At 32.4% G+C, this 10401-nt stretch overlaps 2 non-coding genes across 2 annotated transcripts; both read left to right on the forward strand.

The window, feature by feature from the left end:
• Nucleotides 1–4778: 4778 nt before the first annotated feature.
• TRNAP-UGG (transfer RNA proline (anticodon UGG)) lies at nt 4779–4852 on the forward strand. The gene has a single exon. It is a non-coding gene; the product is annotated as a tRNA-Pro (tRNA).
• Nucleotides 4853–5003: 151 nt separating this feature from the next.
• On the forward strand, nt 5004–5077 carry TRNAW-CCA (transfer RNA tryptophan (anticodon CCA)). Its single transcript has one exon. It is a non-coding gene; the product is annotated as a tRNA-Trp (tRNA).
• The last annotated feature ends 5324 nt before the right edge of the window (nt 5078–10401 follow it).

Consider the following 10401-nt stretch of genomic DNA (forward strand, 5'->3'; position numbering starts at 1 on the left):
ACTTATGTTCTAAGTTGTATTTACCTTCTCTAATCTTGATTAATCTTCATCAAGAAGACACAATTGATACATCTAGTGTGGCACTTGTATTGATTGGACTTGGAAACATTGATCTGGATGCTGGATTTGCTTCATTCTCCTAATATCTTAGATTGCTAAAATTTTGTAGCTACCACCTATATTTGATCCATTCCAATTTGATGGAACTGGACTGTTTCTACTACACCTTGTTTGAGTTGATGTGAATCTTTCACCTTCACATTCATTATAACCTTCCACAATCACCATCCACGTCCAGCTCTTGCACTTGGATGATATTAGTTTTTAGTGACATTAGTGACATTGTTCCTGTTTCTCTCTTAATCATTTATTTTAATAATTCATCAGTCAATTCTCTCATCTAAATACACTAACATCATCAATGTCATCGAAACTATGTCACCCAACTGAAATCCAAGCTTCACATTTTTTTTTTATAAGCCAAGAGCGAAATGACATTAAAAAGAAGTGTTCAACTAAGTTGGTACCCTACTCTAATCTGTTACCAATTGCTCATATACATTATTAAAAAAAAGGCTAAACTTCACTTTTCGCCCTCTAAGTTTCAAAATGTTGTGATTTTGGCTCCCTATTAAAAAAAATGGCAAAAGTGACCCCCTATGTTTAGGGAAATATGCTCTTTTGACCTCCTAACATAAGGGAAATATGCTTTTTGACCCCTTATCTTTACAAAAAGTTGCGATTATGGCCCCCTTTTTAGGACACGTGGCCTCTTCTCAGCAATTTTTGGATGAAAGGGGCCAAATTGCTATTTTTTTTAATAAGGAGCCAAAACTGCAACATTTTGAAAGATAGGGGGCGAAAAGTGCAGATTAGCCTAAAAAAAAAGGAAAAATTACATGAAAAACTGGAGGACATAAAATCTGACCCAGTCACTAACCCTACTGGGCAAAACCAAAAAATAAAAAATAAAAATCCACGAAGTAAAACCAACCTTAAACATTTCTAACAACTAAGCTCGGGTCTAAAGTTTGGCGAATGAACCGATCGTCAACACAAATTGGATCACATACCATCAACTCTGCAACAAAGACAACAAAGATTGACGACTCTTTCGAGTTCATACAGTACCACTGCCAAATGCTTGAAAGTGGGTGTGAATTCGACCGCCAACACAGTAATTAACGAACTCACGTGCACTAACTGATCAGGTGATTAATTAGCCATTTCTGGCCCACATCAAGCAAACATACAAACCCAGCTGAGGCACATTGAGGATGGCATATGAACTCAGTCGCCAACGGATCAACTGAACATACAAACCTAGCTTCTACCTTCGTGAGATAGGTATATTAATTTTTTACTAATCTTCATAAGTTCCGTTTCAAGTATGGATTATGTTTCTTTAAATTCTAATCAGATCTGAGTATTGCCCAAGTGTAAAGACATGCATAATGTATTTTTTATAATCATTATCCACTGTCCCTGTTGGTCTGATCAAATTAGGTAATGCAGGAACATGTATATGTCTTATCATATTGTGAATAGTTGGACTGTTGTGGTTACTCTGATTCCATTTTTGTGGTGTGAAAATGATGGCACTGGATACAATGATTTTCCTTTGATTTTGTTTTGATCTATTATTAGTGTTGCTTTATTCTTGCATGATTGGTCTTGCATGATTGTTATCGTGTGGTAGTAGACTGTGGGGCTTTCCTTTGCTTTTTTAGGAGTGATATTATCTATGTTAAATTGTGTTAATATTCATAAATTGTTTTTTATTTCTTAAATAAAATAAAAGATAGAGAGGTTCTGCAATTTAGTCTATTTGCAGAGCAAGAGTTTAGGGATTAACCTGATTTTGATTGCAAATGTTAGTGGCGGTTAGAATTATCTGAATCCCCTCTATTCAAGAGGCCGCGGAAGACATTACAAAGGGAGAAATTTTATTCCCAAGTAACACCCAAAAAGACAAAGAAACATCCCAAGTCTTCATAAGTCTTCAAATATTTTACTTTGCCGATTTGCATGATTTCTTCGTAAATTACATCAAAACATCCTAGAATTGATATGTTTCGAGAAAAGTAGAGTTCCATGACTCAATATAGAAAATATTACAAAATGTCCTAAAATCATAGGGAATTACTCTAATACTCCTCTCTTTTTTTTTTTGGTAGATAGACGAATTGACAAAGTCTTTATAAACTCACACGCATAAGTGGAGGTACCGGGGTTCGAACCCGATCATGACATCCGGCTTAACAATTTCGGTATTTTGCCAGTTGAGCTAGGATTTCTGGATTGCTCTAATACTCCTCTATTCTGGATGAAAAACTAACTGAAAACGACTGAAAAACATGTTAAGAATAACGTAAGATGACTTGTCATCAACAACTAGAAGGAAACTAGACGGCAATTGCTTCTCATCATTATTTGAAACTAGAAGGAAACTATTTGCTTCTTGTTGGTTTGCATCCACTTACCTTCGTATTTGCCTCAGGGAGAAGGCGTGAGTTTAAGCATATTTGATTCTTGTTTATCGTGTTTCCTCGTAGCTGAGTTTTTTTGGCTCACGTTGTTTATTTGGGTTTTAGCGCCTTATTGGGTTTTTTGCGAATGGTTCTGCCATTTCTTCTCGGTGGTTTTTGTTGTGTCATTGGTTTGTTTTCCAAGGTTTTTGAGGCGTTCCCATTGGTGTTGGGTGTGGGTTTTGAGTGCATGGGTGATTCATTCTTTTGGATCTCACTATTGAGTTCAATCTGCTAATTATGGTTTTTGGCATGGGATCAACTAGTTTTTGGTCTTGGTTCATGAGTTTGAAGATAGTATTTTTTTTGTCTATCTCTAGATTCAAGATATAGGTATTGATTTTGTGTTCTTGATATCAGATTTGGAACTGACTATGATGTTTCTAGATTGTTTCGACTTGAATCATGTTTGGTTTGGGTCGATTCCATTCGGTTTGCAGCTTTGGATTGTTTTGGGCTGATCATGGATTAGCCAGAGTTGAGGTGTCATTCAAATGTGATTTTTATCTCTTGATCTGGTTTGATTTTTTCCGTTGTCAAGATTCGTTGTTCACACACACCATTATTTTATTTTGCACTTTAGTTTTGCATTCCTACGTTGAGTTTCCTTGGTTATGGATCATGTGGTGAGTTTTTTTATTATTTCTTGCTCTCTAGTAACGGTCAAATATGACAGTATTTCTTACCCCTCTAAGACGGTCCCTTTTGGGTTGGCTATTAAATACCATTGGTGTCGCTTTCTTTGTAATACCTATTAGGGTTGTTTAACTGGCTCAGGTCTATCCCATTTCTTATAAAAAAAAGGATTTGTTTTATTTATATATATTTTTTAATATATATTTCTATTTGTTATATAATATTTGTTATATAAGGAAATATATGCTATTTATAGGTTGTTATATATATAATTTATAGAATCTAATTTCTAGAATTTACCTCCTAAGGGTGACACACAAGCAATCCATTTTCTCTATATCTTTATCTCGACGTGAATCGTATGTTTGCAACAAAAGGGACAGAATTTTCTGAATTCCAATCGATTGGGTGTATTGTGTCGATTCTTTTGAGTAATATATCTAGAAATACCCCTAGATTCCTTATTAACACTCTTTTTATCACAACTGCTACATTCCAAAATAACAGTTATTCGTATATCTTTACCCTTGGCCATGAACCTCCTTTGGTTTTTTTTGATTCACTTAACTCTTCTATTTTAAGATTCGAAGCGAAGAAGAAAAAAGGAACGAAAAAAGTATAAGTTGATAATTCAAAATCAAATTATTAAAGATTTTGTTCCAATTCATTTTATATAGTACAGTAATAATTCACTAATACAATGATTTAGAACTATATTTCGAATCACAGTACAGTATTTCATTTAAATATCTTGTATGATATTATTGACCAAGTATTCTATTACAATTCCATTTATGGTGTCACTCTATTATTAATTTAATAGCAATGGAATTGAATTAATACTTCAATTCCATTGAAACCTGGGAAAAACTCCTAATTTCACGGAGGCCAAATCCACCTTTCTTAAATTAATTTGCTCTTTTTTTTTTCTCGAATTTATTCTAGTTTAATTAGAAAGAAAAAAAAACGAACGAAGAGGGATTTAATCACAGATATTTTATTGGATCTCTAATCTTTGTCACCCCTTTCCCGTGCCAATAACTAGAATCAAAAAAAGGGGAATGTCAATGCATCCGGGAATAAACGATTGATTTCTATCAAGAGACCTGCTAGAACCGCGAACCATAGAGTACTTGCCACTGGTGCCACAGAGAGATATGTTTTTAGATCTCGCATTTCAAATCCTCCTTTGTTTTTTTTCTTGTAATTTGTAATACATAATAATACAGAATTACATATTAGGAATATGATCAATAATTATACATTCTATTAAAAGAATATTTTCAATTTTTATATTTTTTATTCTATTTTAATTCTATTATTTTAATGCTATTATATATATATATATATATATATATATATACATATATATTATACTCTTTATGTTCTTGTTATTATTATTATACTCTTTATATTGTTAATATTTATATTATATATCCTATCTATTCATCGATATCTTATTTATACGATATAATAAAGTAAAAAAAAAAATGACAGGATATATTCTATATATATATATATATATATATATATATATATATATATATATATATAATGGAAAAATGTGGAAAACAAGACAAAAAGTCTTTACAATGACAATGGAAACCAATGTAAAGGGATGTAGCGCAGCTTGGTAGCGCGTTTGTTTTGGGTACAAAATGTCACAGGTTCAAATCCTGTCATCCCTATCCCTAACTAGTAGTTATCGTATCAGCAGTAACAATAGATCAATTGCGACCGATTCAAATTGATACATACTCAATATGAATAGTTCTCCATATTGAGTATGTATACATGCAAGATCTATTGCCATCACAAAAAATTCTTTATGAAAAGAAAGCGCTCTTAGTTCAGTTCGGTAGAACGCGGGTCTCCAAAACCCGATGTCGTAGGTTCAAATCCTACAGAGCGTGATTCCGCCCGATTCTTCTTAGATTGAGAATGACACTTAAATCTTAAATATTAAATAATGGGATAACAGTCTAATCAAAAGTTTTAATTTGATCTACTGTGAATTAGTATTAAAACAAAGAAATGGCAGGTCAATAAACAAGAGAGATGTTAATTAAATCAAATATCCAACTGATCACCACGTCGGTATTGTAAATATGCCGTTACAAATAATCCAGCCAAAGTAATAGGAATTAGACCTAACACGATTCCAAATAGAGAAACTTCAATCATTTGAGTTTGGTTGAAAGGAAAAAAAGTGGGGGTAATATCTATCCTTAAATAGGAATTTGTATTGACCGTGAATCTCAATGACCAAGAATTGGCAATTGACATGATAAGGAACTATAGAATATCTAAAAAATTCCAAAATTTACAATTCATCTCAAAATTTCAAATCAAATAAGTCGTATCTTATTCAAACTAATAAAAAGACCCGCGGTTATTGTTAAAACTGCTAGTAGAAAACCGAAATAACTGGTTATAGTGGGCATAAGGAAACTAGATGAAATATGTTCTTTTTATACATATGTTTATAAAGCACTTTCCTAAGTTTCCATTTAGTTTTGAGATAAAAATAGGAAAATAACCAAAAAATACCACTTGAAAGATACAATTGAAAATAATTGATTCATGAATCAATTATTACGGACAAACAAAAATAAAAATCTAGTTACATAGGTACGAAATCAATTCATCATCTGTGACATCTACCCATCCTGTGATTCCAAATCAACAGATTTATTGATCAACTCATTAGTTGAGTAAACTAATCGATGTCCCTCAAGTCTTCTGTATCTCTCATATATTTTAATCAGTTTCCTACTTTGCTTTTAAAAAACTCTATGTTCTTGTTCCCCTTTTTAAATGCATAAATAGATCATCTTATAAACAAACAACTATTTATGCATATTTAGAAACAAAAATAACTGTTGAAATGCACCGCCAAAAGCATTCATCATCTATTATATTTTGTTTGCACTGTTATCTTTTAAGTTACACTCATCTTGCACATGTCGTTTTTTATATATGTTACATTATTTGATTGTGCGAACCACAACTTTTGTTTTACAACTAGAGATGAATAATGTTAAGATGTGCATTCATCATAAATCACACTAGAGATGAATGACTCACTGTTTTGAGTTTGTGAGTTGAACCATTGCTTCTGAATGAAGACGATTTTTCAAAGGGTAGGAAAGCTATGTATTTGACACTTCTATGTGAATTTTCTCAATATTAAAATGCCATATGCACTTTTTTTTAATGGAACTTGTTAATAAGATTTGCAAGTAAAACATAATGTACCGTAAAAACTAATTCAAGAAAATAAACCTCAAAGAACCCTCATAGGTAATTTTGCCTAAAATTTACTAAAAAAGAAAAAAAAGCTCCATCTCTGGATTTTTTAGCTTTACATATTCGATTCACAACATATGAGTTTGTCTAATATTAGATTAGAAAACACCAACATATATATAATTGTTAATTAGTAGTAATATTTAGCTTTAAAGAAAGATTGTTTTTAATCCGAACTTTTAAATGTGTTTTCTTTAACTTGTTGTTAATGATTTAGTACCGGCCACTAATGGCAGACGAGTTTCCTTCACAGAGAAACCTATGAATTATTTTTATCTATATATTCTTTATATCTTCTTTTATCCTACTCCTTCAGTCTTAAATTAGGTGTTTTTTTCTATAAAAAAATCACAAATTATTTGTGAATTTTATGATATTGATATAACATTTATTATTCTTTTCCACTAACATACCCTTATTTATTGTATTTCATTCATCTATAATTATTACGTTAACTATAATTGATAAGGATGTTTCTTTTGTACAAATCTAAAACAAAAGAGAAAAAAGGAAAACAAAAGAAACAGAAAAAAGAGAGCCACACTCTCAAATAAAAAGTTTCAGATGCATCACTCCAAAGAAAATTCAAACGATCCGATGGAGAAGACTCATGACAAAGAAACTCAAAGTTTGATGAGGCACCAAGCTTGACCAAAAAATTCGCACGTTGATTCCTTTCCCTTGGGGTATGATTCATGGTAATATTTCCTTGCTCCAAAAGCTCTTTTATATCTTGAATCAAAACAGCATAAAGATGAAACCTCATTTGGAACCATTAAGGATGTTGATACAATAAAGAGAATCAGAGTAGCAAAATAAATCAATAATACTCATGTTCTTGGCCAGCACCTGATATTATGGCATAGAGTTCGGCAAACAGAATATCAAAAGAATTTTAGATGTAGCTAGAGAATTATTACAAATTAAACCCTCCATTAAGGATTTTTAAACAAATTATACATATTTTACCATTAAAATCAACATATTAATCATTTTTTTAATAACTATATTCAAATAAGACACCTAATATGAGACGAAATAAATATATGTATGTCTTTGTAGCATCTATACACAACCTCATCATGCTCTCTTAAAGACTTACTTTTAAGCTAGCATTTAGCTGATGTGACAACTCTAAATATTTTTTTTATGATTTATTTCAATAGTGGATGTGGATGATTGAATGTCAATACATAATTTCATGATTTATTTTAATCTAACTATCTTCTATTTATCTATCTATCCTGAAAATTAAGCTTGAGTTAATTTTAGACTTGCAATGTGACTGTGAGACCTCTACTTAACTTTCTCATCCTTTATGGAATAGTTCTTTCTAGGCTAGCATTTAGCTAATGTGACAGACAACTCTAAATAATTTTTCGTGACTTAAACCACTTAAGTAAAGTTTAGGGTTGATTTTCCCTTGTGTCAATTTTAGGGGGCAAATTTAATTTATTTGACAAAATATATATTTCTTATTATAAGAATGAAAAATAAGATTTTATTAAAATACAAGAAGAAGATCTAAGAGCGCAAGAAATGCTAAAAGATGTCCAAGAATAAGCATATTTTTAGAGGACAAAATACCTTGACAACAACAAACATATTTCATAATTTCTTGATTTATTTCAATCTTTATTATGTGGTGGGGGAAAACTGAACAGCTTCCAAAATTCTGAATAGCGTCCCACTACTTTTATGAATGCCGCTCAAAAGCACAACATAAGGCACTGGTACTTTATATAATCTTCTATTGAATTTGTTTCAAAATAATGTTACCTTCAGTTTTCAATGCAATAATAACTTTTTCTTTTCAACTGTACCCTCCAATTAATACTCTGCACACTACTTGCAAAGTATTACTTTTAAAACTAACCAATAACTAATAAGGATAATTTGGTAAAATAATCATTATTTTTCTCTTAATCATTACATTTCTTAATATGTGTATAAAGACCTAAAACGATACTATTTTAAAACGGAGGGAGTAATATAAAACCACAAACCCCACTTCCTTTCTTTGGTTACAACTTACAGTATTTTATGCGCAATCCATCAACACTATTAAAATATTTTTATTTAGAGATGATTAGAATACATATTTGTTGTTAACCAAAATAACATGATTTGATTCTTCCATTTTTAACAAACGGGTATTTTCCAACAATTATAAATTATTCAACTTTTTCTGTATTACACTCTATATTTTTTGTTGAAACAGCAAATTTTATTAAACAATCAGGTCCCTGCTCATGAGCAATAGAGACCGGTGAAATTGAACATATAAACAAAAGGCGTCGTATATAGACGGAACACCCGAAAATTAACACCCTAAAAACACCCTTGAGGACAACACCCACCAAAATTCACGTCACCATCTAAAACAGACTCCTTCAAGAAAAACGACCACTGCAAAAACGATATCCAACACCGCTCATTGTCACTACTCACCCCCAAAGATAAACAGGGTGCGGTTATGGTGCATAAGGAAATCCTTATGCACTCTGCATAAATCCAGAAATGGTTTTGGAGTACAACTCACAGAAACCATTTCCACAGCAAAATGGTTTTGGCATAATTTTATACAAAACATACTATGATTTATGCAGGGTGCTAGAAACCATTAAGTACATCTAATGGTTTTGGAGTACAACTCACAGAAACCATTTCTGGATTTATGCAGGGTGCATAAGAAAAACCTTATGCACCATAACCGCAACCAGATAAACACCCCTCAAAATTAAACTCCCAATCATGAACACCAAAGTTGAGCCACCTCTGAAAAGCTCCTATATGAAAGATCATTCAGCTTCCACCACCTATCGACCTCCGATCCACCGAAAGAAACCATAAAAAGTCCAAAACCAAACTTGAGCCAAAGAACTGACTCCCGATCTCGAATCAAAAGTGATCGACCCACCATACTTTAGGTCCAACTTAGAAGGGCACCCCTCATCCCGGTACATCAGAGAAACACCAAATCACGCCAAATAAGATTGTAGCTAGCCACCGACTCCCGATCTCGAAGCAAAATTAACCGGCCCATCGGAAACCAACACACAAAAAGTATGACAAACGATCGACATGATATACGGTGGAGCACACAACAAATAGATCAAAAGAAAAACTCTCAGTTCAACGGGATCCGCTTCCTCCAAACACCATAAACACCTTAACAGTCCCAAAAATGCAAACAAGAGCTAGTGACAACAAACAAGGACCCGAATAACAGAGGCAGCCTCCAAAACAAATCACCTCCAACGAACATCCGCCTCCTCACCTAAACAACATCAGCCACCCTATTAAATGTATTACACTCTATATCCTTTCAAAAACATATTAATACTCTATAAATGTGCATTATTCTATCCATTCACCTATCTTTAAACTACTCTCTTTTTTCATATTGCGTAACCATCAACCACTCAGGTCACTCATTCCATTAATGCAAAAGCTTAATGAACATATCAGTATTACTTCTCTATTTTATTACAAGACATTTTAGAAAAAATAATTGTTTTTAGTAATTTTATTATACTAATGCATCATTAATGATTTTTTTTTCTCACATCTACGTTTACTACTCTCTCTTCTTTCTATTCTCTTAATCTCTTGTTCCGAACTGCAAAAAATATGTTTCTCTCCAGCGATTTCCATGCAATTACGCTATTGTTCATTTGCAATATTTTCTCTTCCTTTCTTCTTAACTAAGAAACCTCTACCCTAGCCTCCGCCATCCTAAATCTTCCCTGATCACCATGCTAACCTTCAAGATACCCTGCCCTATCCTACATGATACAACAAGTTACTCAAGTTAAAACCTTTACTCAAGTTGTAAGTAATTTATGCAATATACCCTCTTCTCAACTTCCGTAACCCATCATCAAAGGTAATAATATCTTTATTTCCATCCCAGAAGATGAGTATT

Source organism: Medicago truncatula, chromosome 8 (assembly GCF_003473485.1).
Source record: "Medicago truncatula cultivar Jemalong A17 chromosome 8, MtrunA17r5.0-ANR, whole genome shotgun sequence".
Taxonomy (NCBI): domain Eukaryota; kingdom Viridiplantae; phylum Streptophyta; class Magnoliopsida; order Fabales; family Fabaceae; genus Medicago; species Medicago truncatula.